General features: G+C 38.3%; 1 protein-coding gene across 1 annotated transcript in view; it reads right to left on the minus strand.

Annotated features, from left to right (window-relative positions):
- Positions 1–16,462, minus strand: part of LOC139736337 (oxidation resistance protein 1-like) — a 111,761-nt gene that overhangs the window by 83,287 nt on the left and 12,012 nt on the right. The window lies entirely within an intron of this gene.

The following is a 16,462-nucleotide window of genomic DNA, read 5'->3' on the forward strand; positions in this document are numbered from 1 at the left end:
TTGGAGCAAAGTATGACAACTATAATAGATTCAGATTAGCCATATTGTTTTTCTGTTTAATTTCAGCTTTTTTACCTCCGCCAAGGGAGGAGGTTTCGTTTTCGTTACCGTTTGTTTGTTTGTCCATGTGCAAAATAACTCAAAAACCTGGGAACGGATTTACAATGTAGATGAAACTTGCACAAAAGGTTGAGAATGACACAATAAACAGATGATTAAATTTTGGTAGTGATCTGAGAATTTTTATGGATTTTATGAAGGATTTTCAATATTTTGGCAGGTAAGGTCAATAAACTTGGGAGTTCAAGCTGCGCATTTGAGATTTTAAAATGCGCACTTTGTGCATGCTCTACTGCGAGGCGTGCCGCGCAGCTAAGGGTTGATGACATAACAAAAGGCTTTTTATATTGGGAATTCGGGCGGTTTTTAGCATGCACACGTATGGGTGGAATTGGAAATCACTGATCTCTATAGGTATGGAAGAACAAGATCATTGGTGGAAATTAGCTGCTTGGTGGAGGTCTGCACTCTAAGAGTGCTTCTCTAGTTGATATTGAATTCATTGTACAGTGTACATTGGACCGACATGCCTGAACCATCTATCCTATTTTGACTGTTCAGTGAGGTCCGTGTGCAGTAGAAGTTTTACGGAGCACATCAGTAGACGGCAACAATGGTTAACACACAAAATTTTCACTCCATTCGACTGAATACTCTGAGGTGGAATCAATATGATTAATAAGACAGGATACTGTCATCAGTTTTACACTACTGATATTTACTGGAGTTTTCTTTTTTTTATTTAAAAAAAAATCATGACATGATGAGATTCTTACACAAACACACCTTCAATCAATTTCGACCAACTAGCCAACCGTTACTAGCAAAACCTGATTATCTGTTAAGTTTGTACACAAAAATGTAATTAATGCCACAGCAAAGTCATAAAAAATGCTGAGCTTTTCAAGTAATATTTGTATCGTACATACTGTACAGAGGAAGTGTTACCAGGTACTGAATATTCACACCTTACCAATTAATACAATTAGCAAGTTGCTTAAACACTTCTGATTTCTACCTCTCTTCAGAGCAACCCAGCTGTACAGGTACCGTTACTGTTTGATTTCTGGAGAGAATTATGGGGACTTTTATAATGCATTCCATAAAGCTGTCTAGTATACCCGCTTTTTGTCAAAGTTTAAGCCTAGGAATGTAGTGCACAGATTTTGCTACTGATATGAGAGGGAAATGATTTGAACCCTCTTCCGTCAATACCCCTCATCCCCCCTCCTCCAACTCTCATGATCACCGTCATCTACCTGCCGAAGGAGATGGAGACTGATGACAAAACTACATCAGATGGATACCTCACAAACTGGCAATCTGGGACTGATGAGCACTGTGCCATGAAGTCAAGGTCATACCTCATTAGTTCTGCCAGGGTAATGTGTTCCTAACGCGGCACTGGATGAGTGGGACTGTGCAGTAGAAGACGGGGGCATTATGAAGTAAGAAACCTCAGCATGCTTTTGCCATTACTGTACACAGACATGGGGGCAGTAGGCATTCATTTGCAACATTCTACACTGTATGCAGGCAGTGCATGTCATTGATACATGAAACTCTATAACAGACACACTAATCGCAACTGTTAGACATACAGTACAGGAAACAAACCTGAAGTACTTTGTCTATGCATGAGAAGGTGCTCAAACATTAAACATTTCATAACTTTGAAAATGCTGTGTATAACGGACTTGAACACTATTAATCAAATAATCAGTCAAACAACCAATCAATCAGTCAATCAATCAATCAATCAATTTATCCTTGCTCAGAACATACAATCTGTAAAGTTAGTATCAAGAAGTCAGCTCTGATACAAATAGAAGAGTGGGTAACCAAAGAGGCTATTCAACTCTGGATTCGTAAGGCTCATATGGATTGAAACTCATAAGTACTGGTAAGTCCACATCTACACAAGATATAGAAGGCGTTTCCAAAGACAATAACAGTGGCTCAATAAACTATTTCCTCATAACCCCCTCTTGCCCTTGCTTGCACTCCTTGACTCAGTTTAAAAGTACCACGGTACCGGTATACATTATATGGTAAAATAACTCATGACTACAGTTTCTAAATTCTTTGAGGTGTAAGATAAGCACACATTCTCCACCTAAAGGAAAGAAATACATGAGAATACTTAAAACTGTACAGTGTAACTTGAGCATGTGAATCCTTGTAACAGTGTATTATCTGTATCACACTATCATCAATTAAACGTCTGAATTATAACCTCACATTTAATCACTGGAAATGGTCCAACCTGATGTTAGACAATTGCTTGTACACATTCATTTTAAATAAATTTTATTGATTCTTGTTCAAACTGCTTAAAATTTCTTAAATCCGTACAATGCAGCAAAAAAAAAAAAAAAACACCAAAACACCAAAACAAACAAACTAAATAAGTGGGCAGTTTTGCACAGGTTTGTGCATGTTCACCTTGAATACCAGCCATGCTTACTTTGTCTTTAAGGACTGAAAATTAAACTCCATATTGGACGCAAGCCAGCCTTCCTTGCCCTTATAGATTCATGCATGATGGTCGCCATTACAATTAGCTGTGTGCATGCAAGACATACAATAAGAAGCCCAGGGAATACACTTGTGCATGCTGAACATACATGTACCATACATTATGCTGAGCATACCATACACGATCACTTCAAATACATGCTTCTTCCTGGAAAGCCAAACACCAGGTCACTTGCAGTATTACAGCCGCGATAAAAGACATGTTTGTACATGTACATTGTACACGTTCAGGATAAAACATTACCCTGTGTTTTCAACAAACATTTCGAGTGATCTTGGCATGGCTTTTCAGAAACATTTTAAAAGCCATTAAAAGGTGTAATAAAATATGTTATGGCATAATATAAATAGCATAAAGCTTGTTTGCATAATTGATTGAAGTGCTCGTTGTACAGCAAGCCAAAGTAATAGCCATGTTTATTAAGGCAGTATGCCACATTTTTGTATTGTAATTACATCTATACACAACATTGCCAAACAAAAACAACAAAACAAAAACCTTACAAACTCTAATAAAGAAAATGATCTGTTTTTCAATTTAATCTTGGGTGAAAATTTGAGGAGTACATCAACTCTTCGCAACAAAAATGAGAGATTACAAAATGCTGGAGTCCAAGATACATGAAGAAGAAATCCCACGTCAGGGTGTTTTGACATCAAACAGTCATTTTAGACTCACTTTGGTGTCACTGTAGACACCTTGACGGAAGTTTTTGTTTTCTTTTTGCTATCACTTCCCATTTCTTCTTCCTTGTTTTATTATTCCCTCTCATTGACGTATCAGAGAGTTAAAAATCCGGACCTGTTTAAATGGATCAAATACAAGTATTTATTTCACGACTGCATGTACACTGTACATGGGGCTCTGTATCTGCCTCTAAGCGAATGTTTTAACTCCCGTTGAATTTGGCGGTGCACAAGGGGGGCTCTCTATAAATAGCGAACGTGCAGATGATGTAAATAAGCTACTTAATACACAGTGTACACAAGGGGTCCTCTGTCCTGGGCCCATGGATATGACGGCTTGATCGAGCGGTGGCGGCATTTCATGCGCAATTCTGGAAAGCGGCAGCGGAGAGGCGTGTGGACAGAAAGATATCTGGCAGTTTTACGGCCCACCTCCACCGAGCTCTGCGCATATCCCGTTCCGTGTGCCTCCACTTCTAGAATTCTCGGGGTAAACTTCCCTTGCTTGCATGCAGATATCTTGATTACCAGGAAGAAAAGCTCAACCAAGGACTCGGGACATAAAAATCCTCGAGCGTATATCACATGAACTGTATATCCCTTGAGAAGTTGTAAGCCTTTTCCAAAATCAGGCAGGGAGAAAAGAAAAGGGGAAAGAGGTTAGCTCTTGAAACCGTACACTCAAAAGCCACGAAGTTTAAACTGGTTATGAAACTAAACAGCATGTGTTTTATTTTTGTAGTTAACTAATTTCACGCAATTTTACCCATTGAGGATAAGCTGATTTTGGTATAACATGCATTTTGCATATCTATAGACAGGGCTCCACACTAACTTTTATTTTTGGTGGCCCAAAGGCAAACATCTGACCTTTTTTGGTGGCCCGATCAATCCACCACATTGTTTATTTCTGAAATTTTGGTGGCCCGACTTGCGTTTTTGGTGGCCCCGGGCCACCGGGCCACCGTTAGTGTCGAGCCCTGCTATAGACATAGTCTGCCTTAAACAGTATACTCACAACTAATCTTCAATGGGTTAAGAGGTCAATGAAAGGCTAATCCTTCGAGATGTGTATTTGGTGGGAGTGGTGTACACACTAAGCTCTTACTACCGGTACTAGTAAAAGCACAATTAAATTCAGTCATTCAAGTGCAATGACCCGCCACAACCTTGCACTCCCTCTATCCCCTCTTTTTTTTTTCACATCAAGAAACAGGGTAAAGGAATGAATAAAGATAAAGTGAGCATGAGTACAATTTTTACCACTTTCTCATTCCCAAAGCTATAAGTTGTTCTTTCTCACCAACTTTTACCATTGCATTTTGCTTTTATCGGCCAGATAGTACGAGGTTTGGAGGGGGAGGGAGATTTGAAAGTGCACATATATCAAGATCTAGAACCCTTTCAGAACCCCAGCCATACATGCCAATGACTTGATGTGCAAACATATCACCATTGGCAGTTAAAGGAGGTTGATTAAACACACACATGCAACTGCAGGTGTATGCGTCAGCAATATGTGAGCAGCCATGTGTGCATATATCAGTAATTTTCTGAAATTCTATTTGTTTGTATGCCTGTGTGTGTGTGTGTGTGTGTGTGCATGTGAATACGTTTGTGTCCATGAGAACTTGTCATAAGGAGAAACTTGTGTAAATGAAATTACAAAATAGCAATGACAAACAAAAAATCATTGTAATATGAATTTCTTAAAATTATAGGTACAAATGTATACATGTACATACATATGTGTACCTTCCACGTGATTATTATACAAATGTACATCATGTACAATGTACATCTAGATGCATTCAAGAGATGAGCCCTCACATAATGGCAACCACCAATCTTTGCTATCATTCAAAATATACACTGTGCACTGGTGCAATGGGGATATAAAAAGCTTCAAGCGTGTGCACTGCAATAATGGGAGGTGAGGAGTTGCATGCTACTCTATGAGCATGCATGGTCATCACGCTTTCTACCTCCTGGGTAGAATACAGCACACACAACCTATCTACATCTAGTCCTTTCCTTACTGCTGGTACTATGCACACTATGTAGATAGCAGTATAAATAGAAAGGACTGCACATGTGCTTGTGTGCACTAATTAATTGATGTCTTTGCTTTCAAGCATCACTGCTGCTAAAGTCGTTTGATAAAGCTCTGATTGCTACAAGTACAGATTTATTGTACATACATGTACATATTGTACAACAAGTAACAAATTTATATTCATAATGTCGTCTGTTGAGAATGATAAGGGCGTTAAGTTGTCACTAAACCCATAGTGTTCGAGACAACTTAACGCCCTTCTCATTCTCAACAGACGATGTGTAGATCTCCCATTCCGTCTATTATATAGGCAATACATGAATGAATGCCACTAAATTCAAAATAGAAGATGTAGGTTATTGGGCTGCCAACATTCCCACATCTAACCTTGGGAGATTCTACAGAGCGATCAAGGAGATCCTTTTGTATTAGAATCATCTCAACATACGCAAAAATAATTCATGAATCAGGGAGATTTTTACATTCAGATCTTCTTCGGATATGAAATGATGTCTAAGTTTTCTGACAGCCTCCTGCAGAACCTGGGAGACTTGGTGCTCTGAGGTTATCACCACGGTGCGGATCAAAGAAGCTTAATCCCAGTTGTAGATATCGCAATCACATGGTGCCATTTTACAGTTGACAGTGTCATATTATATCGCATTTATAGAAAGGCATGCATTTGCAGTAGAAGATGAGACTTCAGTACAATGCTCCCACAAAATTAACATTTTATCAAATTATATTTCATTTCCCTCCATACACGTATGTGGCATACATTTTAATATATTTTACTGTGTTTTTATTGTTGCAACTTTAACCCGCTGAGGAAGAGTCCCAAGTATACTCGGGCAGGTGTCTTAGATGGGAAATACTTGTTGTAGCAAAATTTGCCCGTCCTCAACGGGTTAATGAGTTGACCGATGTTTCCAAAATCAAGAACTCATAAATGAAATTATCACCTCCTGTATCAGATAAACTCAAGTACATGGCATCATCCAAAGTAGAGAACCCTGACTTTTTCCTTTAAAAACAGTGATAATACTGGCTTTCACATTCAGGCCATCATGGTTCTGGATAACATTTGACCACTTGCAAAAAAAAGAAGTCTAAATTCAAGAAATATTATTTGGCCAAATATGCTACATTTTTATCTCTATTGTTTAACTGTTAACCGTTGTCTTTTAAATATCTTTCTTCCTATTTTGGCAATCTCACGCAAATGCCGAAATAGCCTACATATCATGCACACAATAGTACCTCACAGAGCATTTTAATGTACAGAAGTACGACCCCATCATAACCAGATGTATTGGCAACAGCCCCCTTGATGATCCATCAAGAACACACCCACACCAGCTCTACCAAACCACATCATAGTAACAGAGACTCCAACCCGAAGCACCTTCTAATCTGGAGATTCTCCCGCCTGAAACCTCTAGCAAACGGGAGACTCCAAGTTTATGTGTGCGAAGCGCGAAGTTCCTAGGGTTATAGATGCTCTCTGGTGCTATCTAAGGCTTATTTTTGCAACATACGATAGCAATAAGTAAGAAATCCTTTCCAACGGGAGACATTGAGCCAGGGCGGGAGAAATTAAATCTCAAACGGGAGAACGGGAGATTTTGCAAAAATGGGTTTTCGGCGGGAGATCTCCCGTCGAAAACGGGAGAGTTGGAGTCTCTGTAGTAACATGTTTTACTTCAGGATTTCTTTCCCCAAAGAAGACACCTTTTTAAGAGCCCATAAAACGAATTCCAGAAATGTCACTTCCATCCTCCAGACCTTAGAAAATAGTCATCATGGAGAGCAGATTATAGATCCTGATGAAATCAAACTGTCCACAGCTCATCAATCAACTCACTGCCAATTTGAAAGCTCCCCCACATATCCACAGAATTTCATCCACGCATCAGATGACATTTAATCATCAAAGTAGCAGCTTTGAGTATTGCATATTTTCATAATCTTTCAACCTCCTACCATCATCATTAACCATTAGAACAGCAGCTTTTGACTCTGAGTCTTCAAAATCTTTTAACCTCCAACTTCTGATGTAACAGAAAAAAAAAACAGAAAGAAAATACCAGTGGCATTTGAATTTTTCCCTCACTTTTTGAAAGTCTATCTACAAGCTTAAAATAGAAACATAAAAGGCAATCATCATGAATTTATCATGAAGAATATCAATTTGTGCTCACAAATTTTGAAGGTTATACAATGACCCTTTATTTTAGGGCTACTTTCTTTGGTTCCCACTAGCACTCATTTGGAAAGAAAACACAAACAAACAAATAAACAAACTCCATGCACTGGTTATTGCATTGTGAAGATCATTCAGAGATTATGAACAGGCTCTTCAATAGTCCAACCAGAGTCTATTCACAAAAACGAAATCTGATTTTTTAAAGTTTTTAATGAAAGGCACAAAGATTTGGTAAACAGTGCTTTACCACCACTTTCCAACTCTCTTCCCAATATTTGCCCAAAATATTGGAAACTTACAAAATCACATTCAGTGTATTGATTACAAGTTTATGCTATTTAAAGTACTGTATGACTTTTGTAAATCTCATAATCCAACACAGTTCAGACAATATTGGCAATTCCGGAGACTTAAGACCCTGGCTTTAAACACAATCAAGTGACCGAGGAAATCAATTTTTGGCATCGCAATCCAAAAACAAAGTATTCTTGTGTGTGAATGGGCCTAAATTTGAATACAGTTGAACCTCTATTATCCGGCCTCCCTTTATCCGGATCTCTCTATTATACGGACGCAATCTCGCCGTGATTTTTTTTTTTTTTAATAATTACGGGAGGAAAGGGGGATTCCCAACTCCTTGAGAACTCCTACACAAACACACATGAATTACATATTACTTCCAACATGATTAACATACATTACATCAAATTTCCTTCCAAATTGCTTACCCTCAGACATTTTAACATCCCCAAACATCCCCAAATGTAACAATGAAAAGGTTGCAGTATACACATTACTACATGTGGTACTACAATGGGCTACATCAGTACATGTATACATATGTACATGTATAAAGCATTGAGTCTCCCGTATCCGGCCAAATCCCTTATCCGGATGAGCTCCGGTCCCGACTTGTCCGGATACGAGAGGTTCAACTGTACTACACTACACCTGACCCTCCATTGATCTCACCCCTGTTCTGAACACAAGTCCCATCCTCCCCAATACACACAGACAGACAGACGGACACTAACACACACACACACACACACGCACACACACACACACACACACACACACACACAACACACAAAGCACCTGGCTTGTCTTTTCTTAAAATTTTTTTATCTTAGTTTTGTTTTGGCAACCGTTCCTCCCAGATGCGGCACACACCATCAATCTCTGATGATTGGGGGGAAAAACTTCACGCTGTCCTTTCTGGTCGTGACGCACACAGTGCTGGCTAAAATTACGATATGACGACGGTGATTGGGTTCACCGAGCTCCCCCCACACACGCAGCACTACCGAATCGAAATGACGGCAACACTAGCAGCAGCGAGGGTGCCCTAGGCTCATGTGCAGTCTCCTTTTTGTCACTGACGGTGCCTCCTCTCAGAGATATTGTACCTATACGTGCTCATAGCACTTTTCAGCCATTTATAATACAAACATTCACTGAATGGACTTGAAGCATTTCACCTCAGTTTATAGTCATGGTATGAGCTGGACAAAGTCATGTCATGTACTACATTGGGTACAACCTAAATCAAATTTTGGTGTTTTGGTTATAAATCAATGCATTTCCATGGACCTTTCTTTCTTTCTTTCTTTCTTTCTTTCTTTCTTTCTTTTTTTTTTGAGGGGGGGGGGGGTAGAATGAAGACACTCTTTTGAGGTCAGGGTAAGGTGCCAGATCTGAAAGGAGCCTAAAAAGTGATTTCATATTGTCAAAATACCTATGTTTTCAGTATTCCCATGGGGTCTGAGGACTGAGACTACCGTATTCATCCCTCTCTGAACTGCCATGCCTTGGACTTCAATCGCATCCTTTGCTAAATGCATTCTGCATCTTCCTGTAATATAAAACACTGACTTGAAATGCCTGCGTGTGTATTTTCTCAAAGCATCGTATTAATGTGAACAGGTACATGTAGCACAATTGTGTACACACTAGTGTACATTCTGCTGATGTGGTTTTGCTGAGATTGAAGACGTAGTTTTGGAAAATGCAGTGTAAAGAGAGTTTCTCCTTTGGATTGTGGAATACTGTTAGTTGAACCTCTCGTATCCGGACAAGTCGGGACCGGGGCTCATCCGGATAAGGGATTTGGCCGGATACGGGAGACTCAATGCTTCATACATATGTACATACATACACATGTACTGATGTAGCCTATTGTAGTACCACATGTAGTAATGTGTATACTGCAACCTTTTCATTGTTACACTCTGTAACAGACCCCAAAATAGAGGTTCGTGTTTGCAAGAATGAAATCATTTTCTTTTATAAATTCTTGGGATGATTTACCTAAGTAATTAACGCTATTAAGAAATGTATCAAGTATATGTAATTCATGTGTGTTTGTGTAGAAGGTCTCAAGGAGTTGAGAATCTCCCTTTCCTCCCGTAATTATAAAAAAAAAAATCACGGCGAGATTGCGTCCGTATAATAGAGAGATCCGGATAAAGGGAGGCCGGATAAGAGAGGTTCAACTGTATTTTCATCATGACACTGCATTTTTGTTCATCATTTTTACATGTAGCTTGGGGAGGACAGAAAACAGAGCATTAATGAAGTAACTGGGGGGCGAGGATTTTTTTTTTCTTGTGCTCAAGAAATTTGAAATCGGTTTCAAATACTGGGACTTACACCATCATATTTTTAAAGCATTTATACTTAGATTCAAACTTTCATAGACTGGCAACCATGTTCCAGTATATTTGCAATATTCTATAGTGCATCCTAGCTGGATATCATGTATCATTTCATTTCATTACATTTGATTTTTTTTTTTCAATGAGAAATATGAAAATAACATTGAAATGAAATGAAATGACATGAAATTTCTTGCATTTGACATAAAACTTCACTTTTTCAACCTTAATCATATTCCAAATGACTTGAAATGAGATGAAACTGGACAGGTCTGTTGTGATTTTCTTTAACCCCTTCCATTAAGCTAAAGATTCTTAGAAAGTCCCAATAGACTTTGAAACACAATACATTAATTTCTATTAAAGGAATGAGTATTAAGCTTTATACATGTAGTATGGATTACCTCCCATAGCAAAAAATGTGGGCAGGTACACTTGCACACTGTGATATACAAAGCGTAGATACTCAATCAATGAGAGTGACCTCAGATTGTGGCAACTGGGTTTACAAAAAGCAAGATTTGTACTGAGAGGTCAAGAGGGGGGGGGGGGGGGGGGGGGGGTGGAAGGAAAACTAACTAAGCAAAATCTACCAGAGGCAAGCATTTTGATACAGACTGCAGCTGTGAGAGAGAGACTTCAAGCTCAGATCCTCTGGTTTTGTATTTGTATTATACTGCAGCAGGTACTGTACATCAGATTTAGTGATGCACTTTTCTCCAGGCGCGCACTTTTTAATATCATGTCCAGCTTGAGGTGCATTATTTGATGACGACACTTCAAGCAATTTCCGTGACAGAAGTACGACGTAATTGCGTCTTCGCCCCGCGTCCTTGGACAGCCTTGGCGCCCTGTATGGGTTCTCTGGCCAGAATCAATGTTTCTGCTTGAACAATGTCCATTAGAGTCCAGTTCAGTCTATACCCATTGATGTCATACAAATCTGGACCAGATATGATTACATCACAATGAACCAAGTTGCACAAAACATTTGATGACTACAATTCCATATGCATCGGGATCACTTATCAAGGATTCAGAGTATAATCTGCATTATTGGAATGATTTTTGCATTATAAACAAACAAAATGAACGTGCAGAGAGAACAAAAAAAAAATCTTGAGGCTGACCTCCAGACACTTTGCCTTGGAATGCCTTGTAGTTACAGAGCAAACATTAGCTCAAGAACTCCAATAAACTGCATGTTAAAGTCCTTTTATAGTCCCATTAACTCCTATCAGTCCCACTGATACATGTACAAACTGCATTCACACACACACACACACACACACACACACACACACAAAATTAATGGGTTTTTTAAAAATTGATTTTTGCAATGCAATGTGAAATGCTTTTAATTCTAGCATGTGGACACACACACACACACACACACACAAACAAATTTGAACTCCTGTAGTATGGTACAAAAATCAATCCTGCTTGATTTTTCTTTTCCTTCAAACTGACACAATAATTTGGCTGCCCTGGCACACAAAGAAACCACTGAATTTTCTAATCACATGATGTACACATACATTGTACTGTACCTCACCACTCGTACTTTTACTGTACATTGTAGATCCACAGACTTTAGTGCTCAGGGTCAGCATGAACTCATCATTGTACAGGCCTACAGCGTGCAAGGCATGTGCAGTCTGAAGATCCAAATTGCAGGCAAGAGATTTTTCAACTTTTTTCCTTTTTTATTTTTCGGAATGTGTGAACTGTTGCATCTTGCAATATAAACATAGAGATCACAGTGACGCAGGAGATACCTTGTGCCAAGGGTGGATGTCACGCGATCAAATACATGTACATGTACAAGAATAAAACTGGTACAATTGTATAAAGTCAGGGAGCAAACATATAAACTGGCAAAAAGCCTACTTAAAACAGACAAGCTTTAAAAAAAACTTCCCTCTAGAGAACATTTCTGTTTTTTTAAGTCCTGCTTTCCACTCATATATTATTATATATAAATAGGCCTACTGCTGGTCACCAAGCAACTTCCAATGAAAAATCAGAAGACCTGTGCACAAAAAAACAAATAATAATAATAATGTTTTCTGTGGCAGCATATGTTAATGCCCCCATTATCTAGACCAACATTCATTTTATTGCCTTGCCCGGGCATTCAATCAGAAACCAGTCTGCCCGTGGCCTTGTTTGCTGTTTTGGCTCATCAAAATTATTCAGCGTGACTGCACGCTTCCTATAGTTCTATGGCAATGTGCAGTTATCAAGAGAGATGCACATACAGTTGTACAGAGAAGGACAAAAGATAAAAGAAGTCTGACTTGTGTAAAAATGTCATGTGACAGCTGAAAGCATTCATGTGAAATCATAAAAGAGCTGATAAATACGTAGCAATGTGTACGTACGTATCAAAGGTCGTTTAGGACCAGACATCAATACCACCTCATGGCTACATATACAAGTGGTAGGCATACATGCAGTCCTGTTCATCAACCTGTATGGAAATGCGCAGGTTTTTATTTTTCTTATCATTTTATTTTTATTTTTTTTTAGCTTTCTTTCCATGGATGCCAATATCAGACACTGAGAAGAATTAAAATAGAAAAACAAAAACGAAAGGGAGAGAAAACAGAATTAGCATAAAGGAAAGAAGAGGAGTGATTGCACGTCGTTCCTGGCAGTACAAATGAATAAGAATGTGGTGGAATGAAGTGCTTGATAATAACATGTACAGGGTGCATACATTTTTGAAGTGGAATCCTTCACAATTTTGCCCTGTAATGATAGTTTAGCTGATTATTAAGGGCACAAAAAGTTAAGCTTCATCTCAGAATTTGACATTACGCTTTTATGACAAGCAAATCAGCCTAAATAAAGGTCAAGGTATGAGTGTATTTGTTGGATACCTTGTTTCGTTGTTTTGTTTTGTTTTGTTTTGTTTTTTGGTGGGGGGGGGGCTGTCATTTCTTCTCTGAGAGTACAGCCTCAGATTGTACATTTTAATACATGCGCAACACACACCAAGTTGGATTCTGACAGCTGATGCTAATAACAGACTGTAGGCCTACACACATTTGATGTGCAATATTAGAATGCAAACTATGAAATGAAATCTATTAAAGAAGGATGAATGAAAAACATTCCATATTTAACCCTTTTTAGAAGCTGGAGTCACAAACTCACACAGTAAAGTTTCATGTTGGCAATATTGTGGGTGGCCTTCATGTATTGTACATGGTAATGTACGAGTTGTAGGTCACCAAATTTCACTACAATGTAGTAGACTGGGATTCATCTGATTGGCAATCATAACTTTGGCGGCTGCAAGTTTTCAGTATAAGAGGGCATGTCTCCATCAGAATTTCAAAGAAATTACAGATCTGCTTTTAAGAACTTTGGTACACCGTAGTGAACATTTATGACGTCAACATGAAGTACACATTGTCAGCTTTCTGTTTTCTTTCTTTCTTTTTTGGTGAGAATACAGCACAGCCAAAACAAGAAAGTACAAGCAAAAACCAGACTCTTTCAATTGTAAAACAGAAAAGGCAAAACAAGAATGATTCCTTTCGAACAACATTCCTGCATATTGTAAATGTACATTGTAGGCCTACGTGAAGGAATGTACTGCAACTTTATTTATGCTATGTACAACCTACGCAATCTATGTACTTTGTCCTATTCCTTTGTGTACATTTTTTTTGTTTGGTTGTTGTTGTTTTGTTTTTGCTTTTTTGGTGTGTGTGTGTGTGTGTGTGTATTTTGTGTTGTTGTTGTTGTTTTTTTTTTTTTTTTACTCTCTTGATTCTAACATGGTACACTTTATCCCAGTGTTTCTACATTCCTTGCAATACACAAGAGAATCCATCACCAAGATCATTCAGGTTGATTCTTTGGGGTAGTATTCGGATTCCACAGCCAAATATGTCGTTCCACAATAGGCATTTTCACATCAGCCCGATAAAAATCCAAGCTCGAGATATTTTTCGCGATTGCGAATTAGACTGCTATTTCATTTCTTATTCACATCAGCCCGAAGAGAATTAGCCCGCATATTTTTTCGAGCTAATTCGACAGCTGAATATGTGCAAACAGCATCAGTAATGTGTGTGCCCTCTCAAAAATTCCTCATGATTTGTGTGCAGTTTGCCTCGATCGATCGGGTCACACACGCTCGGCATGATGGGATGCATCGCGCTAATTTCTCGAGTCGTTTTCACATTATCAAATAGCGCGCTACTATCCCGCTATTTCAGAAATTTCCTGAGTTGGACTCAAGAAATTTTCTCGATCAGAGCGATACAATTAGCGCGCTAATTTGTGTTCACATTATCAAATAGCGCGCTATTTCATGATTGGGCTAATTTCCGAAGTCAGAAAATAGCGCGCTATTTCGAAACATCGGGCTGATGTGAAAACGCCTATTACCCCTCCATACATGTATGTTACATACAATGTACATGTTCAAGTATGTACTTTATGCATAATCTATTCATGGATACAACTGTTCAAAGCAAAAGTGTAAAGCACTGTAACAGATGAATACAAATGAATAGGTATTGTACTTTAACTTATCTGACAAATCTTGAAAACAAAGTGTTATCAAACTACAATGTACATGTATAAACCAAAATGGCTTCAAGAGAGGGAAAGAAGGACAGATCACATGAGAAAAACGGAAGGGGGAGAGAGAGAAATAAAATCACTGGACCTTGTCCCCATTTAAAGAGGGATAGAAATATATGCTTTCTTGTGAGAGAAAAAAAACCAGACAGATCCTGTAATCTAAAGGGCACTTTATTATGTACTCCTATAGCTACATATGTATACCCTAACTACTAACCTGTTAAAATGTAGCCATAAATTGTACAGCTGTACCTTGTACAAGGAAGGCACCATTTGTGGATTTAAAAAAAAAGGAGAGAGAAAAAAAGGGCATGAAATATGTATGAACACAACCTTGCAAAGGCATGCTGAAGATGGCATCAAACATTGCTTCCAATTTGTTGTTGTCGCTATTATTAAAATCTTCCTTTTCCATGCATCACAAACTTAATGTTACTGCGTTAAAGTTTTGGACATGTTGGATGTACAGTAGAATTACAGTGTGTTCTGTACAAGTATGTTACAATCTTAGGCATGTTACAAGTATGTAAAAGTACATTGTTGGTTATCAATGTTCGAGTGCATTGAATTCTACAGTCTAAAGCAACTATTTGTATTTGGTGTGCACACACTGCATGATTGTGTGTGAATACAAATTGTAGGTCTATATACAAGTGTACATTGTACCGTGAGAGTGGTTTAATCACAGTAGATGGGCTATTAGAGTGATGACACACAATCTATCAAAAATGGATGAAAATGGGAAGAAAGGCTGGTGGCTAAAATTTATTGTAAATTACATAATATCCTTTGATCTGTCATTCTCTGGCAAAGGAAAAACAAGCCAACTGTTTGGGTTTTTTTTACATTGTTGCAAGGCAAATCTTTCTGAGGTATGAATAGATTAGAATTTTTATACCATTTAATAGAATACACTATCCTTTGACAACTTTTTGCAAACAAAACATTCAAGCACACTTCACTGGGGAATGCGTGAGAATAATCATAGAATCTATGACTATAATGCATAAAAATTACTTTGTAATTTAAAACTATAAATACTAAAACTCCATTTTATGAATAATGAAAATACTAACACTACATTATTGGAGAATAGCAAATATTATGAATTCTCTATCTAGAGATTTATGTGAAATCACAGAAATTTCAAACGAGGTAAATACAATGGACACCTAGATGTCAGGGCTTTGTACTCTTCTAGTTTGCCTTGGCAATGTCACAAACTGTACTTTATATGTACCAAAAATAAGCTGATCTTGAATCCATATTGTAATCTTGGCTCCACGTTGATTCTGCCCCATGATGGTGGAAGCTGTACTGTACCAACCCAAGGTCGGATATGAGCTGACTGGTTGCAATGTATACAATGTATACAACCTTGACTCTTCTTCACTCCATTTACACTGTGGTATATCAATTTGTTTCTGTCAAAACAAATCTAATCCCTCTCTCTCACATTATCAGACCACGATCTCTCTCTTTCTCTTTCTAAACGAGGTATGATCTATTTGTTCTCTCCAAACTACAATTCCTAACATTTTCTCTCTTCCCCCCCCCCCCCCTCCCTCTCTTTCTCTCTTATTCTTTATTGTGTGGTGTATTCAAAAGTCCATTGTTTATATCACAAATGCAAATAGAAGGAAACTGACCAGA

This window comes from Diadema antillarum, unplaced genomic scaffold (assembly GCF_040938485.1).
Source record: "Diadema antillarum isolate AM-2024a unplaced genomic scaffold, OU_Dant_1.0 seq00000637_RagTag, whole genome shotgun sequence".
Lineage (NCBI taxonomy): Eukaryota > Metazoa > Echinodermata > Echinoidea > Diadematoida > Diadematidae > Diadema > Diadema antillarum.